Source organism: Dryobates pubescens, chromosome 13, assembly GCF_014839835.1.
Source record: "Dryobates pubescens isolate bDryPub1 chromosome 13, bDryPub1.pri, whole genome shotgun sequence".
Taxonomy (NCBI): domain Eukaryota; kingdom Metazoa; phylum Chordata; class Aves; order Piciformes; family Picidae; genus Dryobates; species Dryobates pubescens.
In genome coordinates this window covers 2663887-2689961 of record NC_071624.1, presented here as the reverse complement: position 1 = coordinate 2689961, position 26075 = coordinate 2663887, and the positions used below count along the sequence as shown (strand labels likewise).

The window sequence follows — 26075 nt, the reverse complement described above, 5'->3', positions numbered from 1 at the left end:
GTCCCTGGTCTTGCTCTTTGGCATCTGTTGTTTAACTAGCACTTCTGATGTTTCATCGGAGCATTTTGAGCTTGTTCTCTGCCAGAATAACAGCCTTCAGGAAGTCAAGTGATGAAGAAGCACATGTTAGTGTTGTGATCTTGTGGTGAGTACTTGCTTTCCATAGTTAGGTGGCTTTGATGAGCAGTTTGAAATACAGCAGAAATGAGACAAGGCTGAAGAAGGGAGGGGATTTTGCAGGGCATAAGGTACCTTGCAGTAATTCCTTGTAGCTCTCACAGCTGGACTTGATCCTGTGCAATCTGCTTTACATGACCCTGCTTTAACAAACTAGATGATTTCAGATCACAGAATCAATCTCCAGAGGCCCTTTCCAATCCCTGCCTATCTGTGATTGTGGGTTTTCACTTTCCCTTGCCAAGCTTTCTTACTATGTTATGTTTCCAAGGTCACTTATTTCTCCTCTGAATTTACTAAACTGTTGCTTTCATCTTTGGCCTTTTCCTTCCTGCCTGCCACCATCTCAGCGTCTCCCAGCTTTGATGCAATTTGCATCCCTCACCAAAGCCTTGTTTTGCTCCTCCCGTCCCATCTCTCATCACCTGCCATTGTGTTCATTCCTTCTCCCATCCCCCTGACCCCTCGCGGTCTCCCCTTTCTGTATCGCCCGCTCGCGCCCGTCCGGGGGCCGCCCAGCCCACACCTGCGGATGCTCGTGCGCGGGGTGAGGACGGCACCTGCGCTGGCAGGTGCGCAGGGACCCCGGCTCCCCTCACGGGCGACTCCGCGGCCGAGCCCGGAGCCCCCCGCCTCCCCTCATGAATATTCATGTATCCCCTCCCCGTGACGTCGCCGCGGTCCCGGGGCGGGAGCTGGAGCCGCCCCGGTGCTGACAGTGAGGACGAATGACGGAGCGGCGGCGGTGGCAGTGTCAGCCTCCGCCCGCCCTCCCGCCTTGCCTCGCCCCGCAGACAGCCGCCGCCGGGAGCTGCCGCGCAGGGCGGCGTGTCGGGGATGCGGCGGCGCCGCTGCTGCCGGGGGCCCGCGGCGCTGCTGCTGCCGCCGCTGCTGCTGCTGGGGCTGGGCAGCCCGCTCGCCGCCAAAGGCAGGTAGCGCGGGCAGCGGCCCCGGGGCGAGCGGGAGTGGCGGGGACGGGGCGGGGGTGCCGCTGTCCCCCAGCCTGAAGACGGGCCCTAAGTCTTTCGGCGGTGGGGGGGATGACAGCGGTGCCAGAGCCCGCGGCGCGGGGAGCGGGGCCGGCCGGGGCGATCACCTCACGGCGTGGCACGCGGGCGCGGAGCGCGGCTCTCCCCGAGCAGGCAGTGATGCTGAAAGTCTGGGGTCTGGGAGGTTGTGCGGGTATCCCCACAACTCGCCGCCTGCTACTTTTTTGGCTATGCCCGGTGGCGCCGGGGAGGGGGACGCTAGAAGCGACGGAGCTGAGCGGGAGGTGCCGTTCCCGGTGCTGCGGGGTCGCGCCCGAAGTACGGCGCGGGCGGATTGCGCGTAAACTGAGGTCTTCCGCGTCGAAGTAAACGGTCCTGAGGGGCTGAAAGGAGAACGGGAGAAGAGGATGCGAACTGTGCGGTTTTGGGAGAGGATGTGATAACGGGTCACCCAGAACATCCCTGCTCCGCTGCCGGCTTCCCCGGTCACCCCGCGGCTGGAGGCAGCGCAGGTCGGGGCGGGTCTGTGGGGAGCTGGTGCTCTGCGGAGCTCCTACTCGGCTTCCCTCAGGTGCGGTCTCCTGTCCGAGTGGCTCCGGGCTCTCAGGTGTCCAGCTCTGCTCTCCCCTGGTTCCTTCTCTCTTGGCAGTGTTTTCCTGCACGTCTGCTTCGACTTTCTACCCCAAGTTTTAAAAACTTAGTTTTGAGAACTCGGTCTCTGTTTATTTTGTGTTACTTGAAAGCAATTCTGGTCTTCTTAGTTTTGCTGAGATTCTACTTTATATTTCACCCGTGCACGTGTATGAGAAGCGAAAACGTCAGCGTTTCATGCGTTTTTTTCTTATTTTTCTTAAAACCATAACTGCGTAAGTGTTAACTTAGTGGGCAGCCTGTTTTTTTGTTGTTTTTTGTTTTTTTTTTGTGTTGTTTTTGTTGTTTTTTTCCCAGCTCTAACTTTATTTAGATGTACCTGTACAAATAAAATTAACGGTAGGAAATGAGTTGCTACTTCTGTTACTAACTCAAAGAATACCTTGAGTCCCGGTGGGACACAGTGTTTCTTGGGCAGATTAACTGTGCGATAAAACAGACAGCCCTGAACATGTTGATGGAGAGGAATTTTATTTTTTTTTCTTTTTTTAATGTGTTTTGAGGACATGATCTCCTTTATATGGATCTCTTCTTTAGAAAAGCGTGTGAGTTTTTACTCCGTGGGAGATCTTTAAATGCTGCCCGTAGTTCATCAGAAACGCTGTTTGCTTGTTGGGTTCTACTTTGCATTTGACCACTGGAGGGCTGCAAAGAGCATTTTTGAATAACGGAAGCCACAATTGACCACTATTTCGTGTGTGAAAATAGACACTTTACTGGTATTTATACTGATATTTAAGTGATGTAAATTTTTTCGTCTTACTTAACGCATTTTGTTTCTTAAAGTTTGTTGTCATTAAAGACACTAATGCAGGATTAATAAGGGAATTAACATATCTTGGTGCTGTATGCAGTTAATATCACTGATATACTTATCTCTGTGGACTCTTCCGTTATTTCTTTTTACCTTTACCTGATTAGTAGAGGAAAGAAGAAACGGTTTATTTAAATTAAGGTCTGGTGCTGGTTATTCCTTGCTCTATGTTTTTCTGTATGACAAAATTTTAATTCAAAAGGCATTTTGTGGGTCTCTTGTGTGCAATTGAGAAGTTTGATACTATAGCCATAAATTTGACTTTTAGCTTGAGAGTAGGTGATTTTGGTTGGAGATGCAGGAAGGACACCATGCGTACAAAGTTCCTCCTGTGCTTTTAGCGAGTAGAAAAGACAGTCTAAGATAATGATTACAAATCTCACCCTATTTCATCTTCTTTGCTGTGCTCTGCTGCTTCTCATTTTAAAATCAAATTCCCTCCTCCTTTACCTCCATGTTTTTGAGGTGGGGAGAAGGATTACAGAAACAGTCCTGGTTCTCACTATTCCCTCAGCAGAAAGTAAGAATTTCTTTCATAAAGCATGTCCAGGCTGCAAAAATTATTTATTCTCCACAGAAAGAAAAAAACCAAGACTCTGTTAAGTTTTCCTTTGAAAAACAACTACAAGAAGTAATGTCAGAATGTTTAGTAGGTGGTCACTTACAGAACTTCATCTGTATTAAGGACTCTTTTGCAGTTTGTGATTCTTTTAGCTTCTTAGCAGATTGTGGACCCTGGGATCTTTATCACAGATTCCAATAAAATCATCATTTCAGACGAAATTGGTTTCCTTAAATTATTTTCAGACAGCTTGATTCAATAAGACAGAGAGGCACACTTTCTGTATTATTGGAGTTGCATTAACAATGTCTGGAAATTGCATGGACAGCCTCTCATGGTCTTCAGTTGTATAAAATAGAATATGCTGAAGGGTAAGGTTATTGGGGTTTTTTTCCCAGCACATTCAAAATTCATTTGTGCATTTCATCTTAAGCAAGGAGAAATAACTACCTGCAGCATATCTCTTTACAAACCACCATGAGGCTGATCTCTTAAATTATTTATTATTTTATTCTAGTGTGTATAAGTGAAGTTGTAAAGAAGGTTGTTACATTCAAATTCTTTGTTAGACCTAATTAGTCAGCCCTTAAAGTTTGACTGCGTTTGAGCTTCATTAACATAAACATTATTTTAATCTTAATTTTTAAGAATTTAAGTAATCTGAACGCATCTCAGTGATCTGAATAAGGAAGAATATTTAATTCCAATTAAACTAATTACATGGGCAAACCTTGAAGTCTTAGTCATTCAAGACATTTCTAAATCAATGGAACATTCAGTCCCACTTGGCAAGTCTATTATGTGAATGCATCTGATATGATTATCAGTGGTAGAAAAACAACTCACCCAGGGAGACAAGAGCCAGCATATTCTGTGTGGAAGAAATCATAATGCCTGGGAGAAGGATTTGAAGGAAAAATCTTTGAGAATATTCCAGAGAAATCACAGTGTCTGAATTTTTTTTGCATCACAATGGTTTCTCATAAATATTTTTCATAATAAATAATATCAGAGTACTTTTCTATGTCAGCTCAAGGGAAAGAGATAAAAACTGAGAATCTCCTTTTCATCTGTATCTAAAACAGGAGAAAAAAATGTTTGGCAGACTGCTTGGGTCAGATGATAGAGGATGAAGCAGAGAGATCCTTGCTTTCTGTAGCTTACCAAGAAACCCTGGAAGAGATATGTCAGTGGTTTCATATTTCCATTGCCTAACCAATAGGTGGAGATAGGAATAGTCCTTTTCAGGAGCAGTTTTTTACAAAGCATTTTGATTGAAAAGCAATTCATGAGAAGTGACTCTTCTGTCTCATAGGATAAAAATTCATTTGAAGATGAAGTCTGGGTGTCAAGGTAATTATTTTGAGATCTCAAAAGATAAATATTAGGGTGCTTAATAACTGCTTTAGTACCCAGGTGTTTCAGCACAGAAGACTGACAACTATAGCTAAGTTTTCATTGCACAGCTAGAGAATGTTTGCCAACCATGCTTGTTTCATTATCAATGGTAATATTTGGAAAGGTATTGAAACTGGGAACTGAAGGATCTCAAAGATTTTAAAGCATATTTCAATTCAAAGCAAACTGTGTGCCACTTGAACACCCTGGAAGGTATGTCTTTTGTCACCAAACATGATGTGACATGAAAGCAGTGTGGAGTCAGTTTTGTCATGCTTTTTTTTTGTCTTGAAGTGACAGCCCTCTGAGTTTGAAGGCAGTATGTGCACCTGGTAGATATTTTTGTGGCTAAATTTCATGCTTGAAAGTAGCCTCATTTTCCCACCTTTTAAAGGTTTGGTGAAGTGTGTGAAAGATGAGGAGAAGCTCTCAAAGGCACTGTCATCTTGTTGTGAGTATTTACTGTTAAACTGGAAATATTTATTGATGATCCAGTGCTCCTGCCCTTCCATAAGGCAATAAAAAAGCAGAGTGTAAATTACTAGTTCTATGTAGTTATAGCTTGTTGTATGTTATGAAATAGAAGTTATTCCTAGGGCTCTTGAAAATAAAGATTCATGACAGTGTTATTTAATATCTGATAAAAATGTTAGAGGGTAAATTTGCTCAAACACTTTTTATGTATTGAATTTTTAATGTCAGATTGACAGGACCTTTTGGGAAAGTAATTTCAGAGCTCTATTCCAGCTTCAAATACACTTACTTTCATCCCTTTCTACATATATTCTTGGACACCTCTTGGTCCTCATTTTAAGTTAGTTGTCTCAAACTGATTTGTTTCTATTTCTTTTGTTTCCTAGAAGGCAGCAACTAGCTTGGCTGGCTCTTATAGAGTGGTGCAGCTAGCACTTAATTTAGGAGAGAAAGCTTCCCTACTGTGAAATGAGCAAGCTAATTGCTAGTGCCAAGCATAGTTCCCTCTTGTCCATGGCCTATTTTTGCAGATATGGCAAATAATAAATTCCTGACATTCCAAACCTGTTTAATGTTACTTAAAATTGTGTAAGTGTAATTTGAAAAGACAAACTTTGCGATCAAATAGCAGTGAGATTTGGCCTGGCTTCAGTTTATGGTTTGTCTGTGGAGAGGACCATAAACTAAGTGTAGCTTTTCTCAGAGACTTCTTTCCCCTTGGGTACCTTTAAAAAAGGGCCCTCTGAAATAAGAGGGATGTAGGGGAGATACATACAAAGGCTTACCTGTTTTTCCTAGTGATTGTGCTCAAATGGTAGTTTTGTAGTCTGTCAATGTTCTTATCCCTTTTGATTTATTAAACAAAATCAACAGAAAACCAAATAATCTTCAAAGCAATTGCAGTCCATTTCAACAGGCTACTTTATAAGATAGTAACAGGGTTGGTAAATACATTCATCATTCGAGATTCTACTGGAGAAAAAGCTTTGGTTTTGGATGTTGCGCTCCCAGTAGAATCTCAACCAGCTGAGTTTGTTCCAAAGAGAACAAGAAGATTGGTAAGTCCAGAAAAAGTTATGTGATGTGCTGAAGAAGTTGTGGTTATATGAATGAAAGAATTGAGGAATATGCAAACAGTTTTCAGGTATGTAAACAGCTTCTGCACTGTAGGGGACAAAATCCTGTTCTCTGCATTCTCTTGTGGGTAGGACAAAAAGTAAAGAGCTACAGGAAATGGATATAATGCCCTTCTAAGGTCATCCCAAAACCTGAGTTTCAAACTACTCAGAAAACATTGCAATGATTTTGGTAGTGGAGAAGAAACAAGAGTTTGAGGCAGTGTGGGTATCTAATAAAGTGTTTTGTCACCCAAGATACTACTTTAGGTGCCTTATGCTATTCCTTGGCCTCTTAGCAGTTGCTGACTGTAGACTAGCAAGCCCTTCTTCATTGGCAGCCCCTGCAGCCATACCTCTTAGGGATATTCCCATGCTCAGTTGTGTTCTAGTTGCTCTTCTTGGAAGGTGCAGTGTTTGACAACCGTGTGAAATGGTCTTTATTCATCTGTGTTGGGTTTGCTTAGCAAGATTATTGGTAGCAGGGGAGCTACAAGGAGGAGTCCTCACCATAAGGTGTGATGAACTGAGCGCAACCCCTATTCCTCAGTCCCTGTGCTGCTGAGTGGGAGGAGATAGGGAAAATCGAGAGTGAAGCTGAGCCCAGGGAAGAAAGAAGGGGTGAAGAGAAGGTGTTCCAAGATTCAGATTTTATTTCTCATTACCCTGCTCTGAGTTGATTTGCAATAAATTAATTTCCATAATCTAGTCTGTTTTGCCCATGCTGTAATTAAGTGATATCTCCCTGTTCTTATCTTGACCCAGGAGCCTTTTTATTTATATTTTTTTCTTTTTATTTATGTTTTTCCACTGCATTCCAGATGAGGAGGGGAGTAATAGAATGGCATCCAGCCAGTGTCAAGCCACCACATCAGCTTATTGGCAAACCCTTCTTTATGGGAGAAGCTGCAGGGTGTTGTAGATGTTAAACTTTCAGGTGGATTCAGCAAATCATTGTACAGCTTAATGAAAGGAGAGAGGAAAAAAAAATTCATCGTATGCCTAAAGTACAAAGTAGAAGTGGCCTCATGCAACCTACTGCTGGGAGTCTGGGAGACTATCCAGGATCTGCATTTGTGTGTGTATGTGTGGTTTTCTTTTCTGTAGGCACTTGCAGTTGGGTGTTGTTAAGGAGGATACTAGCTCCAACTTTCCCTCCTTCTTTGGAATGACTCTGTCCATGGTCTTTACCAGAAAGCCCAATAAATGTGGGGGTTGTGACTTCAGAAATTCACTTATTGCTGAGCACAGTTTGGGTGTTTTGTTAGGGGGTTTATGCTGGCTTATTCAGACTTGGCACACTACTTCAATTTCCACAGATGCAGGTTTTAAGTAGCACACTGGCAAGCCCATGTTAAATGCTGTATTGGTACCTTTGATAACTGCAGCTGGAGTAGAGAGGAGGGCAACTAGGAATCTGGACTCCATCTGTTTAAGTTAAAAATTTGAGAACAGGTGAACGTTGTTGACAATTTTGAAAAGCAGGAGTCAAAGTAATAAGCCTAAAAAGAGGACACAGTGTGAAAAGAACTAGAGGTGGGAAAAAGAAACCTAATGCCAAACCCAGGAAAGACATTTGTTAGATCAAAAAGAAAATATTCTCTGACTAAAGTTAAAGTTTGTGGTTTGATCCTGTTAGACTTTTATCTATGAGTTCAGTGTGCTGTGATGATTTAAAAATAGAAAAGTTGTCATGATTTGGAAAGGGTGTTTATAAAAATAAGTTAGGAATTTTGCAAGAGACACTTGCGGCGTGATTTGAAGAGCTGTTAAATCTGTCACTGTATGCAGAGGCAGGGTTACTTGTCTGTCACTTTATGAAGAAGCGCATAAAGCACTTTCTGCAGCATCATTCACTTCCCTGTACTCCAAGGTACTTCTTGCAGAACAGCATAGCAGGATGTCTGCTCTTTGATTTATGTAGTGTTCAGGATGTGTATATAAAAGCATGCCTGTATGTACCCTGTGTTTATTGTCAACTGGTTTAATTTTGCATATGTGCATATTGCCTACATACTGAACTGTGGGCTGTATGAAATGGTACAAATCTGAAAGAACACTTCACAATTTTTCTGTTCCATATCTTGTGAGGTTCCAGTGCAAGACTGGAGTGTACCCCAACCCTTGGAAAGGATATGTGGACATGCCAAGCATGCTTTGATGCAGTTAAGTCTTCAGAGTAAACCCTGCTGCTGGAAGAAAGTGAACCTTTATTTCCCTGTTTGTGAACTCTGTTCTTGTCATCTGGCTTCTTCTAAATGACTGCAAAACTTTTTTCTTTCTTATTTTCTGTTAGGCTATTTAAGGATGTTGATAACTATACCCAGTTGGGGAGAAGTGTGCTTGTGTGCTGTGGGGCTCTAAGCAGACACCTCTAGGATGCCTGCAGTGCTTCAGTGTTTTGTTTTCTTTCATAAACTGTGAATTTAGAATACATAGAATACATAGAATACATAGAATACATAGAATACATAGAATACATAGAATACATAGAATACATAGAATACATAGAATACATAGAATACATAGAATACATAGAATACATAGAATACATAGAATACATAGAATACATAGAATACATAGAATACATAGAATACATAGAATACATAGAATACATAGAATACATAGAATACATAGAATACACCAGGTTGGAAGAGACCTTCAAGATCATCGTGTCCAACCCATCAACCAATCCAACACCGCCCAAGCAACTAACCCACAGCACCAAGTACCCCGTCAAGTCTTCTCCTAAAAACCTCCAGTGATGGCGACTCCACCACCTCCCCAGGCAGCCCATTCCAATGGGCAATCACTCTTTCTGTATAGAACTTTTTTCTAACATCCAGCCTGAATCTCCCCTGGCACAGCCTGAGACTGTGTCCTCTTGTTCTGGTACTGCTTGCCTGGGAGAAGAGACCAACATCCATCTGTCTACAACCTCCCTTCAGGTAGTTGTAGAGAGTAATAAGGTCACCCCTGAGTCTCCTCTTCTCCAGGCTAAGCAACCCCAGCTCCCTCAGCCTCTCCTCGTAGGGCTTATGTTCCAAACCCCTCACCAACTTTGTTGCTCTTCTCTGGACTCGTTCCAGCAAGTCAACCTCCTTCCTAAACTGAGGGGCCCAGAACTGGACACAGTACTCGAGGTGCGGCCTAACCAGTGCAGTGTACAGGGGCAGAATGACCTCCCTGCTCCTGCTGGCCACACTGTTCCTGATGCAGGCCAGGATGCCATTGGCCCTCTTAGCTGCCTGGGCACACTGCAGGCTCATGTTCAGTCTACCGTCGACCAGCACCCCCAGGTCCCTCTCAGCCTGACTGCTCTCCAGCCACTCTGACCCCAGCCTGTAGCTCTGCATGGGGTTGCTGTGGCCAATGTGCAGAACCCGGCACTTGGATGTGTTAAATCTCATGCCGTTGGACTCTGCCCATCTGCCCAGCCTGTCGAGGTCCCTCTGCAGAGCCTCTCTACCCTCCAGCAGATCAACTCCTGCGCCCAGCTTGGTGTCGTCAGCAAATTTACTGATGATGGACTCGATGCCCTCGTCCAGATCATTTACTGTATAGTCAAGATTAATGAGGGGAATTTAAATGTTTTAAATGTTTAAGTGTAGATTTCTGAGGGGTACCTTAGAGTTCATTCTAGATTGCTTCCTATTTTCTGCTGTATATAATCTAATAAAAATGAATAAGATGGCTGCTTATAGCTGTTGGTTAAGGAAGTGAGTTATCAAGTCTAAGTTGTTAAAACATGATCACAGAATCACCAAGGTTGGAAGAGACCTCAAAGATCAAGTCCAACCTGTCACCACAGATCTCGTTATAATATGGCGTCAAAACTGTGAGCTGACTTGATAAAATCAGCTAAAAAGCTGTAGTCAGAAAAATATTAATCTCTCTAACTGCATCATTTTGTTTGACGTTTGCCATTCTCAATAACTGACATTAACATTCTGTGATTCTGTGTTTTATTTTTTTGAGGTGGGAAGGGACCTACAGAGATCAAGTAAAATCTTATCACTTATGTTTAAATCACACTGAATCTAAATGGGATTTACCCACCTCTGAAATCCTGCTTAATGTAGGAGATGAATAAATCTTCTAAGAAATTGCTGGAGTTTGTGTAACAATCTTTTGTATTCTGTTGCTGGGTGGCAAAATATCCCTGCTTTTGACTTTTTGATCTAGTTGGAGCTGAGAAAGACATTTGTGCTTGGCAGCAATGACAAAGACTGTAAAAATGGTTCGGTTTATCGAGCCCTTGTGGGACTAAGTGTCTTCAAGATCATTCAGCTGGAGTGCAAGCTGACCAGTGTATCATTTAAGACTCCACGGCTGTCAAAGAGAATTTTGCCTATTGTCTAAAAACATTTTTTTTGGTGTAGTGCACATGCTGAATTTCAATACATTTTAACATAACTTCTGTCTGTATTGATTGTAAAGATGGTTCTGCATGGAATTGCAGTTTCCTAGCAGTAAATGCTGTTATTTAGATGTTTGGTCTTTGTATATGAAATCTTGACCCTTGTTAAATCGATGTGAGATTTGCAGTCTGTCTCAGTGGAGTGGGAGCTTCATCCTTTGTGTGCTTCAGTATAAATGTAAACAGTTCTTTCAAAGCTTTTAATGTGCTTCAGCTATTAGCTGCCTTTATCCAAAGAGCAGAGATGTTTGATTTAATCTCTTTCAATTTATGGCTTCCTGTGGTATAACTGCATTTATTGAGTCAATAGAACAATTCTTGATTTTTTTTTTGTTCTTTTCAAAGTGCTTTTCATTCAGCTTAGAACTATTAAGTGAAGAGTTGACCAAGATGGCTATCCTGCAGATTGAAGTATGGTAATGCTTCACTATGTTGACTTTCACAGTATCTGTAATGAAGCAGTCTGTCTCCCCATTGACTTTATTCCATCCCAACCCCATGATTCCTGTCTGTTACCACCTAAATCTGATGAGTAAAGAGAAGCAATGCTGCAGTTTCCCAAGGTTCCAACTGTACTCATTATGTCAATTTTTTTTTATCGTTGCTCTTTTAAATCTAATTACTTGATGTTGGATATCCCAAATATAAATAGTGCTCACCTGCTTTTCTGTTAATAGTGACGAAGAATGACATTTTATTTACCTTACTGCTGTTTTCTATACATGTATTAGGGCAGTTAAAATGGAGTGAGACAACTTTTTTTTCCTTTGAAGAAAATTGCCAACAAATATAAACATGAAGATTGTGGTGTTTGCTGATCAGCATTCCTCCATCACCCATTTACTAGCAAATTTAAGTGAGGAAGTAGGTGACAAAATTTGGGCTCTGGTTCCTTTGTGACTGATTTCTTCTTCCTTATTAGAGTAGATTCTCCTCTCACTGAAATATGCACATGCTTATAAATACTACACGTGGGTGTATGTGTTTATATATGTACTGCACTTGTCTCCGACTGTTATTACCTTACAAGGATTTAAAAACCTGAGATGTTTTTATGGACTTCCAAGCCTTTTTTACTTAACACTTCAGCTTCTGAAGTCAAGAGACAAAGGAAATATTATATTTTATTCCTTAAAAGATAATAAACACTACTTGTATTATGAGGGACAATGAAAAACTAATACAGGTATATCAAGAAAGCTTCCAAACACAAATAAATTAATGAGCATTTCCCTCATAACTTTGTGGATGGTTTTTGAATTATACTTAATTATTACAAATCCAATAATAAAATAATCTGACTAACTGGAATAGAGGACTACACTTTGTCTACACTGGGTCGCAAAATTGCAGTAATCGGGGTGGCATTTCTTGTTTACAAATGTTGCTTGCAAAATAGGGGTTGGTGAAACAGTTAAAATACTCTCTGAGCTCTCTGATAGTTTTCTGTGGATAGACACCTGTGGTTTCTAAAATCTGTTTTGGAGTTTGTTTCACTAAGGCTGCTAGGAAAGGTCAATATCTGAAAAAATATATTGATGATGATAATATTACAGGTATTCCTGAAGAAATTGTGTGGTAATCACATTTGAAGGGCACTTTTTTTTCCCCCTTTTGCTTTTGAGAGCTACTTGAAAAATTCCTGAACTGCACTTGAACAGATGGTACGTGCCATTGTTGTCAGTCTTAGGAAGAAGAAAATGAACTTTTAAGATCTTGGTTAACAGAATTTTAACTTAGTGCTGAGAAAGAAAATCTGGAAAGGTTTAAGTCAGTGTGATTTATGCTAAGATGCTTTAAAAAGTCTGTATTATGATAGTGGTCTTATTAATCTAACTGAGGTAGACTCATAAACTGTTGATTTGGTATCCTAAATGGAAGAGCACTGGATATTGTAGTATCCATCATTTTCTTCCTTCAAAACAGTGTAGGCATAAAAAACCAGAAAGGTCAAAGTGCAATTACTTCAGTGTTCTGTTGAAGTGAAAGGCACAAAATGAGACATAGATCTTGGGACAAAATAATTTGAAGAGTAACAGTTCAAAGCTTTTTTTTTTTTTTTTTTTAAACTGATTTTTAAAAATTTTTTTTAAATTTATTTTCTCCTTTCCTCTGCACCTCTCCTTTAGACTGTTCTGTTGTCTTTGGTATTGTGGGGTCAGTGAGCCACTTCCAATGTCTGCAAAAAATAATCCAGAAAAACAAGTCTGTTTTCAGTAGGCTTGTGTTATCATTCAGCTGTCCATCTCTAAATTTGTAGAGATCAGAAAATGAAAAAGTTTTGGAGCTACTTATGAATAGTAGCAAAAAAATACCTCTGAGAGAATATTTTTGGTGGGAACAAAGTTACCTCAAAAAGTGTCATTCTGTTAGTTGGGTATGTAACTGTTTCTAATACTAAAAGATACTATGCCCAATATGAATCCCATTGGAATGTGCTGCCCAGGGAGGTGGTGGACTCGCCATCCCTGGAGGTGTTCAAGAGGGGATTGGACATGGCACTTGGTGCCGTGATCTAATCATGAGGTCTGTGGTGACAAGGTTGGACTTGATGATCTTTGAGGTCTCCTCCAACCTTGGTGATACTGTCATAAACAACTTTTTTTGTCTGTGTAGGTTTGAATATTGTAAGAGTCTAAACTCCTTGTGTGACTCAAAGATAAAATCACTTGCTGCTTGCTCAGACAATATGTTGTTGGGCAGAGCCACTGGAAAGAAGGTACAAAGACCAATCCTGGATGCAAATCACCTTGCGATTGCATCATGATAACACTGGACTGCAGCTGGCCTACAACAATGGCCCAAGGACCCAGCCATCACGCCTTCAGGACAAGATCATTTCCAGCTATCAGATACCCCCAGGAAGGGAGGGTGGTGAGACAATGGACTCCCCACCTGTTTCCTGATGTGTAATAGGTGTGTGGGCAGGTTAGATGGAGAAGGGGAAGGTGGAGGCACTCCCCCCCTCCATCTAGACTCCTGCCTAAACACACAGGAATACACAGAAAGATTTCCTGGGGAACAATACCTGGGTATTTACCTAAGGAAGATTTTCTGGCTCCTGAATTCCTGAGGGACGATGCTTGGACACATACCTAAGGACTAAAAACTGTTTAAAAGACTTGACCACTACTGGCTTAGGAAGTAAAACAGAAGGAGGACCATGCTGCTGAGGAGGAAGGAAAAGCCCGGGCCAAGGCTGTGTCGGAGAAAAGAGGCCGTGGAGCCTGGGAGAAGCAGACTGAACCCTCTCTCCGTGTCCTAAGTTCCGCTTGCTGCAACTCATGGAGCTGAAGAAGCTGCCCAGAGGGACCTCATCTATTCTCCAGCCAAAGCCTCAGCACCCTTTCTCTACAGACCCAGGCTGCCCAGAGGGATCACATCTCATCTCCAGCCAAAGCTTCAGCACCATTTCTTTACAAACCCAGCATCTCCTGCAGCACCTTTCCTCCACAGACTCGAAGTGACTTGGGTGGGGGGGTGAGGGGTGTTGGTAATATAATTCCTTTCCTCTTCTCTCTCTTCCTCTCTATCTTCTCCCTCTCCCCTTCTTATTTCCATTTTATTTATGTAATAAATAGTCTAGCGGTTGATATTTTGGCCTCGCTTGTGCCTCTAATTTCACAACACGGGAATATTCAAAAGAACTGAGTCTCCTTCCCTCTCTGGACTGAGACAAATATACAACATGAATTCTTGCAGGATTCAAAATATCAGTCTTGGTAAATAAATAATAGTAACTTCCAACAAATTTGTAAATTGAAAAATAATTCCCTGCATGCTTCCAAATGTTTAGTTTTCTGTTTTTCCTGTTTCAGTACTTGAAGCCTCTTACTATGGTCACTTTCAATGTTTTCACTGACAAACTGAAAATGTATACCTTTAAAAAGCAGGGATAAAATTTGAGATGACATAAGTCATGCCATTTTAAAGCAGCTGAAGCTGTTGTCCTTTTACTAAAGATAAGGGAACATGGATTTGTCTGTGGTGGGTTTTTGGTTGTTGTTTTGGTTTTGTTTTTTAATTTGTTGAAAGCTTTCAGTGTGCCTTCTGTGTCATTTTTCTCAGTTCTGGACTAAGTATTTGCAGGAATAGCTCATCAGACACATCTGGAATTTTTTGTGTGTCTGTATATTAGGGGGAAGTGGTAAAAGTCTAATGTCTTTTAGTATGAATCTTGCTTCAAAAGTTTTATCTCCCCACTCTCTTCTGTGCAGTTGGAGCTGAACCCGCAATGACACTTGTTCTTGGGCAATAGAAACAGTGTTGGAATCTACTGCTAGCTTCATTTTGCAGGTTGCAGATCCTGTACTGAACGCAGGATTGCTGCGCTTAGCTGGTTGCCCCTCACTACAAGAAGGACATTTTGGTGCTTGAGTGTGTTCAAAGGAAAGCAATGAAGCTCGTGAGGAGTATAGGGCACAAGTCTTACAAGGAGCAGCTGAAGGAACTGGGGTTATTTTACCTGGCGAAGAGGCAGCGGACAGGAGATCTTACTGCTCTCTAACTACTAGAAAGGATGTTGTAGCAAGGTTGGGGTCAGTCTCTTCTCCCATGTATCAAGTGATAGGACAAGAGGACCCAAAGAACTTTGGGTTGGGCAGGAGGAATAATTTCTTCACTGAAGGCTTTGTCAAGTCTTGGAACAGCCTGCCCTGGGAAGTTGGTGGAGTCTTTGAAATCCCTCCAGGGATGAAGACAAGTAGATGTGGTGCTCAGCTTGAGGGACATGGTTTAATGGTGACCTGTAAGGTCAGGGTTAACAGTTGGACTAGATGACCTTAAGGGTCTTTTCCAACAAAATTATTCTATGATTAGGAGGCTGCAGGAGATGTAGGTGCAGTAGGATGTAGGTGGCAACAAAATGTTATGTGGTCAATTTTTATGATTACAAGCGCCTTGTTTTTAAGAAGAGCATGCTCCAGCAGTAGTGGTGCATTGTGCACTTTTCTTGGCCTACTTGATCTACTCTGAGAAGTGAATTAGTCATGTATCTGAAAGGTGCCATTATTTGGGAAATGCTTTCATTTGAGATGATCCTGAAAAATGCATCTGTGTCATAACTCCAGAGGAATATTTACTATTTCCAGGGCTACAAGATTCTACAAGATGAAAACTTCTGTCTTGTTTCCTAGTCTTAAAGAGTATACATTCCTTCAGTTAAAATGGAATTTACTAGGGGATAAATCTTAATATGCAGGAATCTTTTCTTAAACTTTCCATTTGAACGTGATGAGCTAAGCCCATGCATGGTTTAGACTAACCTTTAGAACACTTGAATCTGAACAATATAAATGCTTTCTGTACAGAATAATGCTGTGTATGAGGAAGTATTTCACAATAGTAATTTCAAATACATCTTATTTTGTACACTAGAGCATGTTTAGTTACAGCAAGATCAACAGAAGAGGATCACAAGCATGTCATTTTGATAAGCAGACATTGACAATTTGAGTTCTGAGGTTTCTGTGGCTTCAGTGGGCTTCCAGCACTGCAAACCTGAACAGAGAGGAGCTAGGAGCCATGAGCCTTGGTGTTCATGAACTTGGTCTCCAAAGATTTCAGACTTATTGGAAGACATTGAAATTCTGTAAAACTTTTGGGCATCTTGCCTTGGCTATATTTCAAGGAGTGGTTCTTAGGCCACAAATCCTAAAAATAAATTAGGACAAGGGAATAAGGTGTGTCATGGAAACTTATTTATAGACCAGCTTCTGTGTGATTGGAAGATAATAAAATGCACTTGTGGCAGACTAGTGAATTTAGTAAAACCTTGAGAATAGCTGAGGGGTAAAGAGGGACATAGAAGGAAAGCTAATTTAGCTTGCCTTTTAGTTCCTTCTATTCTGAAGTATCTTCTATGAAGTGGTGACTGTATAATTATTGTAATGTACTTTTGAGTTTATCTTCACAAAATGTTTCTTGGGTATCTTTTTTCCAGATCCAGTCTGGCCCAGTTCTTTTAGACTGACTCCACATTAGAGATTTAACTATTATTCCACATAAGCAATTACTCTGGTATAAATTACAATCATCCCAGAATACATTTCTGACCTTTTAACTTTTATGCTGCAATGAGTATAATGACTCTGCTGAACAAAGGAGGAGATTGAAGGCTAAATACTGTACGGGGGAGTTGAACCACCTGGGACCTGGAGAACACTGGCTGTAATCTGTGCAAAGGGAGCTGTTTACAGTCTTTTCCTGTGTATAATGAGTAGCTATCTTTCTCAGCTATTGTTGCATGCACAGTAGGAGAATACTGATGATGGGGAGGGAGGCAAGCAAGGAAATGCATAGTAGGAAAGTGCCAGTGGGCTACTACTTGTAAGTGATTTTGCCTTTTTCCTGGGAAGCACCAATTGCTGTGCTAGTCCCTCCTCACATAGGGAGAAAGGGGGTAGGAGCATGTAGGCATCATATCCTGCTCTTGCTTCCATCTCTGGTGGTGGCTGAGACCTGCAAGTGCAGAGGACCCAGAGAAGGAATTACTGCCCTGGACAACTTCCTGGACAAACTCTCATCAATATTGTTGGACTCTTGAAGGGGGGAGAAGGAGAGGGGAGTGTGTGAAGAAAAAATCAAATTAATTAGTGTTAATGCCCATGTCAAGGGGTAAAAAAAACATATATATATTTTTTTTGGAACAGGCTGCCTCGGGGGTTGTGGAGTCTCTGTCTCTGGAGATATTTAAGACCTGCCTAAATGAGTTCCTGCACGATCTGGTATAGGTGATCCTGCTTTGGCATGGGGGTTGGACTAGATGACTTCTTGAGGTCCCTTCCAGCCCTTAACATTCTGTGATTCTGTGTCCTATGAGATGCCATAGTAGCCTATAAGCCTCCAAGGGCTACATAACTTTGAGCTGAAGGATTTTGCTATTACAGGAAAAACAATGTCCTTCCTAGTTCGTTGGGAATACTTTGGCTGGATTCATGCTTGTTTTTACAAATTGAATATCAAATCACAGATCTAGTTACAAAATTTAGTAAGAACTTGCTCGGTAAACTGACGTTTCAAAAGTATTTAGGCATCAGAATCTTCTCTACCAAATTGTGGGAATTGCTCTAAGGTACCTTTGTAGAGCTAGCTCAATTTCCAATAAATTTCTCGGTGTTTTTTATTTCCTTCTCCTTTATAATAAGGACAAATGATTTTTTAAATTTTTTTTAAGGGTATTAACTTTCGGATGGGATAATACTGCTGAAGTGCTTTATTTGCATACCAAATCACTAGCATGCGGTATTGATTGCTATTCACGAGTACCAACATTCACTGAATAGCTTGGAAAGCTAATTAAAATTTATAATTGACTTTATTCCTCTTTTTCTAGCTAATGTTTCTCTTTCCTGTCAAATTGTGAAGCTGGGTTTTGTCTTCAGTTTTTAAAAATAACCTGCCTTCAGCACAGGCAAGAGAACTCTGCAGACTCCTTGTGAATTGTTCCCATGATAAAAGTCAGGGTAGGTGGGCTGAAGTCTCCTGAGGCTTGTTAATACCCTTTTTGTAACTCAGTAGAGTGTCATGAGAGAGTGTTTGCAGATTACATGGTGCCATAAGTTTAGAACATATAATAGTAGTTTTAAAAAAATGTAGAAAAGTAAAAACAAAATGAAACCCCCCCCAAAAAAAACCAACCACAAAACCAAAACCCACCAACAAAATAATTGATTTATTTCCAAATTTTATCTTTGTGTGAGTCAGGATTGCAAAACTGTTTTACTAATCTTGTGTTGATCAAATTACTGCCTGGCCAAGTAACATGATTGATAGTGATGTCTTAGAAGGTGTCTTTATTGCATTAGTTTTAGCCACCCTTTAGGTTACAAATGTATTGTAATATGCAGAGAGTGACAAAAATGGTGATATGGTCCCTGGATTAAGAAATCTTGTTGATGAGTGTGGTAGCTAGGGACTTGCAGACGGAAGATTACGTGCTGTACGTGTAGATAAGGTTTTCTGTAGCCTATGGTACTCAGGCCATGATGTAAGCAGACGGATGTGACATTGTAACTCCAAGGTTATAAAAGCTGATAACAACCAGCAATAAACGCCATTTGCCATCCACCACATTGGTGTCAGTGTGCCGATGGACCAGCAGCCTGGGTGTGGCCGCTGTACCCCCCCCCCCCCCCCCCCCCCCCCCCCCCCCCCCCCGGACCAGGTCGTCTTTGCCTGCTACAAGCAATCAGCTTGTAAAAATAAAAGGCAACAGATGAGTATCATTTGAGTCTGGGAGAATGTATTAGAAAGTATTGCCTTCTGTTTGTCCTAGGCTCAACAATTATTTTTGTGTGTGTTTCTGGAAAAGGCCAGAAACTTCTAGAGCTTCAGCCATTCTCTTATTCTTTAGATGCTGACAGCCCGTTCAGGTTATCTGTTTAATTGCCAAGTCCTTTCAAGTCAGTGATACAATTTATGACTCCATAGAGTTCAGTGAAACTAAGCAACAAACCCTTTTGCAGAGGAGACTGTTGTCATTTTGAACTCATCCCAGTGAACTTTTGTTTGCGTCCTAACAAGAGTAATGAATATCATGACGTGATTGGCAAGGACATTAAAAATAAGTGGGATTTGTGAAAAAAGCTTTTGCAGAAGGTGAAGTGTGATTAAAAGACTAAAAAGATAGTTGATAATTTGCTCAACAGTGAGCTTCAGATGCTCACTGTCTGTATGATGGCCAAGATTGTTTCTCAGCATGGGTACTCCTTTCTGGAGAGAAAATGGATTGAAAAAAATTTCATCACTAACACATCTGAATGTAGCTGATAACAGAACAAAATTCACTGCATATGTTTTGTGCTGTATTTTGTGTTGTAACTCAAACACTTCTCATACAAAATGGTGTGCCAGCGCCTGAAGGAAATTACTTGGTCCAAGGCTTAGGCTTGCTTAAGGGGGTGTGTGTGTGTATATATATATGATTAGGAGTTGAATGTATTTGCTAAGTTGTTCATCAAAATTCTACTCTAAAAATGAATTTTTAACACTATTATCTCCTTCAAAATACATTTGAAGAGTGACTTATGGAAGTTACCGTATTAAGTTGACTTTTTGAAAATGGATGATTTGAGCCCTCAAGTAAGGATTTTACTTTAAAAATACTGTGTATGGTTAGTACATATGATGTATTGTTTATACACATGTACATACCTTGTGTATTCTTAATGTAATAAATTATTGTACTTAAGTTTCAACCTGCTATTTGATTTCTGATGGAAATAGATCTGGTGGATGCATAGAGCAATGGACTGACCACCTTGGAAAATGTTTGTTAATGAGAACAAGAAATTATTAGATCCATCAATATGTCATTTAAAATTCTTGTGAGCAAGATGTCTAAATAGCTTGAAGTGCAGGCCATTCAGATGTCTTAGGCATTTCTTAGTGATCTGGTGAAGTGACAAGCTGTTATCATTAAAGTAATACATTCTTTTTTGTTATATGATATTTATGGCTGGTTTTAGAAACAGATGGTTCTTGGAATTCATATGCATCAAATTCTAATTCCTTTTATTATAGTGGCTAATGTCTTTTTCTATTTTTTCTCTTCACTGAAGTCAGTAGAGGATGCTGAATGTAAAGGAGTCAAAGCTAGGCTTTCAGTTGTAAAATCATGATGCATGTTCTGCAGAGGAGGTTTAGGGCCCAAGGCAGTACAAAATTAGTTCTCAATAAGATGACTTTGCATTAGAATTTGCCTCAAAATGTGGTACCAGAAAGAAAGACGATTCCAGTGCAGTGTTAGGATGCCATCTGTGAGATGCCATCCGTTAGGATGCCATCCGATTTTCTGGTCTCTGTGCTTCCTTCTTGGTTCTGAGACTCCATGGGCAAGATTTTTCTTGAAGTTTATTTTCTTTTGCTGCTTATCCTTTGTGAAAGAAGAGATGCTGTTTCTATTTTAGATTTTGTCCTTTGTTAAGAGATAAGCCATTCTGTGAATGTCTGCCTCTAAGCTGTTCTATGCTACCAGACCATTCCTGCAGGTGTTTTCATTTTGTGTAGCCAGTGAAGTGAGGAATGAGGTGGTGTGCAAGGAAAGCAAGCAACACGTGATTTCTTCTATGGAGCCAGAAAATGGGCTTTTCTACTTGTGAATTGGCAAAATGATCTCTAAATTGTCATGAACTAATTGGGGGGTGGTGGTGGAACTGGTACATGGTCACTCATCTCATTAAAGCTGGGATTGTTTAGCCTGGAGAAGAGGAGGCTCAGGGGTGACTTCATTGCCCTCTACAACTACCTGAAAGGTGGTTGCAGCCAGGAAGGGGTTGGTCTCTTCTCCCAGGCAACCACCACTAGAACAAGGGGACACAGTCTCAAGCTGCACCAGGGGAAGTTTAGGCTCAAGGTGAGGAGAAAATTCTTCACCAAGAGTGTCATTAGGCATTGAAATGGGCTGCCTGGAGAGGTGGTGGAGTCACCATCCCTCGAGGCCTTCAAGAGGAGATTGGACGTGGCACTTGGTGCCATGGTCTAGTCATGAGGTTTGTGGTGACAGGTTGGACTCGATGATCCTCGAGGTCTCTTCCAACCTTGGCAATACTGTGAAATATGGGGGGGGGGGAAGGTACTTTGATTTATAGTGTGTTGAAAAGTTGCTCATTTTCCACTGAAGCTTATGATGAAAACAGCTTCCACAGTCCTGTCTCAAAAGGTGCTTACCCTAAAGGTACTCAGACTAGTTGATTCATTGCATTTCTCTCCTCTTGTCTTACGGTCTGGTGCTGTCCTTAATGGCACACATGGGAGGCTTTACTTTTAAGTGCAGTAAGTCAACTGCATTTTCAGTCACTAATGTAGAGACTGTACCAGCAATACTGGCACAGTGGGGTTTGTAGTCCCAGTCTAGTTCTTCCCATCTTTTCTTTCAGGATTTTGTACTATTCCTGAGAAAACGTACCATATTTTTTGTTCAGTGTTTGTATTTGGGTTTTTAATTTGACTCAGTTGCAGCCTTCTTGTGGTGGTCTCCAGAGACAGTTCCTCTTTCCCAACTCTGACAAAGCTGGATCTGAAAGCTGCTTTTATTGGAGTATTTGAGCAGCATCCTGGCTTATTCTCCATGTGGTCCAAACAATGAAAAGTTCTCCTGGAGAGTGCTTGTGTGTCTTCCCTGTGGCAGGACAGTGAATGCTCTTGGTCTGTGTTCAACAGGGAAAGGCTTCTGTCAGCTTACTTTAGTGTCACAGTAACTGATGGATAATGAAGCAAGTTATGAGTGCTCTGTTTTTGAACAGAGAGAGTGAAAATTAGGGAACTGCACAGAGCAGCCCTATGGATGGGTGATTTCCCAGCCCCTGGTAATGGTGCATTTGGCTGCTTCTCCAAACTTGCGTGGTGTTCTGCCGTGCAGGTTTTCACAAGGAGAAGATGGAAATGCCATTGTTCTAAGCATCCCCATACCATCTGAGAAAAGTGTTTACTTTATTAGTTATGCTTTGATATTAATAGTTGCACTTCCTTCCTTAAACTGAATTATAATATTAGTGTGCACTTCAAGCATGGTTTTAAAAAGATGGTAAAAATTGCTGATAATTATTGATTCCTGAGTTACTCTTGCAGTACGTATCAAGCTAGCATGGGTTTGTTTTTGTACGCTACACCCTTACAATGTCATTAAAATATACCAAGCTCTATTTTGCACGGTAGGGACCCAGTGAGTAACTGGGGCATCTAGCTGTTACTGAGGTGTGAACCTGCAGTTTATCACACCATGATTATCCAGTGGCTGAAAATTACTGTTCAGAGCTTCAGGAATATTTTTATTCTCAGAGTTTTGCTAGTTTTCTTATCACCCCAGTTTATGGTTAAGTTTCTACTCTAGCAAAAGAACTAAAAGAGGCCAAGAAGACATAAATATGAGAAAAACTTGCAGGCTAATTCATAGAATTAGCCAAGAACCCTTGGCTCTTGTTATCTCTACTTCCCATTCTTGTGGCATTTCTAGCTAGGAATAACATCCATATTTTTCACTAATAGGTATGAATTTGGAGATAAGGATTTTTTGAGAAGGGGGGTGGAACAACCCCCCACAGCAACCTTGCGTACAGATGCTATTTGCATGTTATGCATTTATGCATAACAGGCCTTTTGGCTTTGATTCTGAATGGAACATAGTTTCCTTAGCTTTCCCTAGACAAGAAAGTGCAAGAATTTTTTTGCATTCTTCTCCTTAGAAATTGAATACGAATGAAGGTTTTATAAAAACAGAAGTTTTGCAGAAGGCTGCATAAAGTGTGTAACTATTATTATTGATTTTTCTTACTAATGGAATAATGCTCATCCCTCTTCTTAGCCAGTCTCCTGAGACTCTGCAGGTCACACGGTAACATAATAAAGTCAAACACAGACATGTTATTTGTTAAGCTACACACCATGAATAGCAAATGAGGCCTGGAAAGACTCTTTGGTCTCTCCTCTTATTTTACTGCTGACTTTGTTCTTGATTTAATTTTTTTAGTTTTTTTTAAGTGTCATGAAATATTAATGTATAAAAAGCAATAAGTGGCAGAAACTACTGCTCAGATGGAAATACCATGTTGTTTTATCAGGAGTAACTGACAGATAAAACATTAAATATAATTAAATTGCTTGCACTGGCATACGAGACTAAGAACCAGGATAATGTCTCTATCCTTTTTATCTTCCTTTACGTCCTTATGGGAAATCAAGTTTGGTGGCTAACATTTTGGGCATATAAAAGAGGGACCTAAGATCATGTGTGTGCCATTTTAGAAACTATTTCTTAAATGAATTCTTTTTTGTCATGTAATGCATGTGGGTATAATACACAACAACAGTGGGGATTCCTTCTTAGCTGAGAAGAGGTCTCAGAATAAAATTAAGACAAAGCTTTATTTAATCTTCATAAAAATAAAATTAAGTCAGTTCATATTTTTAATTATTTTAAGTTTTCTGCTCTCCTGGCTCTTTCTTCTTTTCAAAAGGTATCATTACATTTCATTGGGAAATAAATCTTACGTAACACGATGGCTTCTCTGTGCTGTAAAGAGACTTTCCAGAAAGTTCTCTTCGCCTTTTAGTTTAGGTCTGTGAACAGACAGTTTTTAGCTTAAATTACAGCTCATATCAATGTTTGCTCTTTGGAGATTCTCCTGTTCTATTTATCACCCAGGGTTTTGTATAGGATGTGGTTAGAAGAGATAATAAAGATGACTATGGTTCTGTTATGGCTTGTGTAGTGGCTCTATTCTTCTATTCTGCATACTTAAATATATATGCAGAATGTGTCTTTGTTCCATACAGACAGTTATTCTTCAGTCAGAATACTGCTGTTGAGTTTATCTTTTGATAGCTAAGAGTAAATAGTACTAAACAAAAAAGCCAGGTTAATTCTAAAGTCATTTATGGTACTGGGGAGATTTAGGCTGGATGTGAGGGGGAAGTTCTTCACCATGAGAGTGGTGAAGCCCTGGAATGGGTTGTCCAGGGAGGTGGTTGGGGCGCCGTCCCTGGAGGTGTTTAAGACCAGGCTGGACAAGGCTCTGGCCAGCCTGATCGAGTGTGGGGTGCCCCTGCCCATGGCAGCAGGGTTGGAACTAGAAGATCCTTGTGGTCCCTTCCACCCCTGACTGATACTATGATACTATGATTTGTAGTTGTTTAACCGTTATGACAAGACCATGTTTACATAGTCCTTCTATTAGCTGCTGTTTTTAAATGATTTGATGGCTTTTGCTGAGAGCTTATTGTATTGCCACTATTCTTCTACCAAGTAAGTGTGGTCACAGTTCAAATAACTGTTCAAGCAAAGTCCTAAATTGTAGTGAAACTTCCAAAGTAAACAAACCTGAACAGAGTAGATAAATAAAAAGGGAATGCTGCTGTCTCTCTTGCCAGTCATTTCCCTGTAGCTTCCCATTCAATTTAGGACCCTTAAGACATGCTAGGTTTGATTAAACTGGTGGTGGTCTCTTTTTTTGTATGGTGTTGTTTTAATTTATTTATTACAGTGGGCAAGGAAGTATTACTGCAGAGGGAACTAGTCATTTGCACAAAGTATGGAATAGCAGATGCAGTCAAGAAAAGATTTACAGGCTTTAGTGGTGGGCTAGAATTGATTCATCCTCAGACACCACCACAAGATAATAAAGCTGTAGTGATGTTCAATGGCAATTGAATGTTTAATCAACAAAGCTTCCTGTCTGAGAGCTTTTATAACTGCAGTGAAGAGTTACTCTTGAATATAAAGGGTCTCTCAGTTCTCAAGCAAAGAATTTAGTCTGTGGGAAATAAATACATTTTCATCCTTTGAAAAATTAATGTTTTAAAGGTTCTAATTCCCACTTTTGCTGTTTTAGGTATTTGTAGGTGTGTAGTGACAAGCAAGGGGTTTTTACATTGATATTGTTAGCTCTAGATAAAAAAACAGTTTTTAAGTCAGTGAAGAATATGGGTCAACATTTATTATATTTGCAGTCATTGTATCTATTCCTTGAGAGGGTGCTGGACAGGTTTATTTTAAATCAGTGTTCTTCTTTGTTGGTGTCCATAGTCCAACACTATTGACACACAAGATGCACACATCTGGATTTGAGGTTGCTTTCAAATGAATTTTACAAGATGGCTTTCCTACGGATCTTTAATTGCAATTACACTTTTTTCATCATGACATTGGGTGGCTCCAATTTTATAGACAGTCAGTGAACACTGTGGCCTTCTTGTCATAGCTTCCTTTGGTGTCAGTCAGTACTGCTCATATCTTAGAATGTCTCCACAGTGTTGGTCAGTACCCATAACACATCTTAGTGAACACTTAATCTTCTCTTTATTCTTACAGCTGTCTAAACATGCTATGTATGTAAGGGATCTACCTTTTCTCTTTTCACATGTCTCTGTAAAAAAAAATTATTGTTTAATTTTTTTTTTTTTGCAGTTGTTCTGGATTGTTCTCAGTGTTCTCTAAAAAAGGTCTCTGGAGCTGCACACATTGTCAAGGGCCCTCTTTCAATGTGAGGAACAATCACAGATATTCATCCAATCAGGATCCTGAAGGCAGGGGAAGGCAACAGCCCATTTATTTCCGCGTGGGCAGTTCTCTCTTTCACACGTGGACGTTGTTCATTGCTTCAGAATTTGTTGTGACTCTTGGGAGTTTCATATGGATATTGATGCTAATGCAGCAGCTTCTGAGCTGATAAATGGGATAATTCTGTGGCTAGATTCTTCTGCCACCCACTGAAGCTGGAGCTTGTAGCCCACTGGGAGGTGTAAACATTGTTGTTGACTGAATGCAGTGGGAAATATTCTGTCCATGTTCACATCTGAATAATGGTTTTAATAAAAGTAAATGTCTGCGGTAATCAAAATCCCTCTGTAACTGTTTACCTACTTTACAATCTGTGTGTTTTAGGCGTTCTTTTGTTTAACAAACTACAGCATAGCAGTTCTTTGGCAAGGGGTGGAGCAGTGGCAGTTGCAATTGAATTTTGATGAGTGGAAGTTTGAG

The 26075-nt window shown here is 40.7% G+C and overlaps 1 protein-coding gene across 1 annotated transcript in view; it reads left to right on the top strand.

Moving 5' to 3' along the window:
- The first annotated feature begins 890 nt into the window (after positions 1-890).
- The window catches only part of CLSTN2 (calsyntenin 2), a 395403-nt gene continuing 370218 nt past the window's right edge, over positions 891-26075 (top strand). The window contains exon 1 of the mRNA XM_054166362.1: positions 891-1109. The gene's annotated coding sequence lies outside the window, so the exon portion shown is untranslated. The remainder of the gene's footprint in view (positions 1110-26075) is intronic.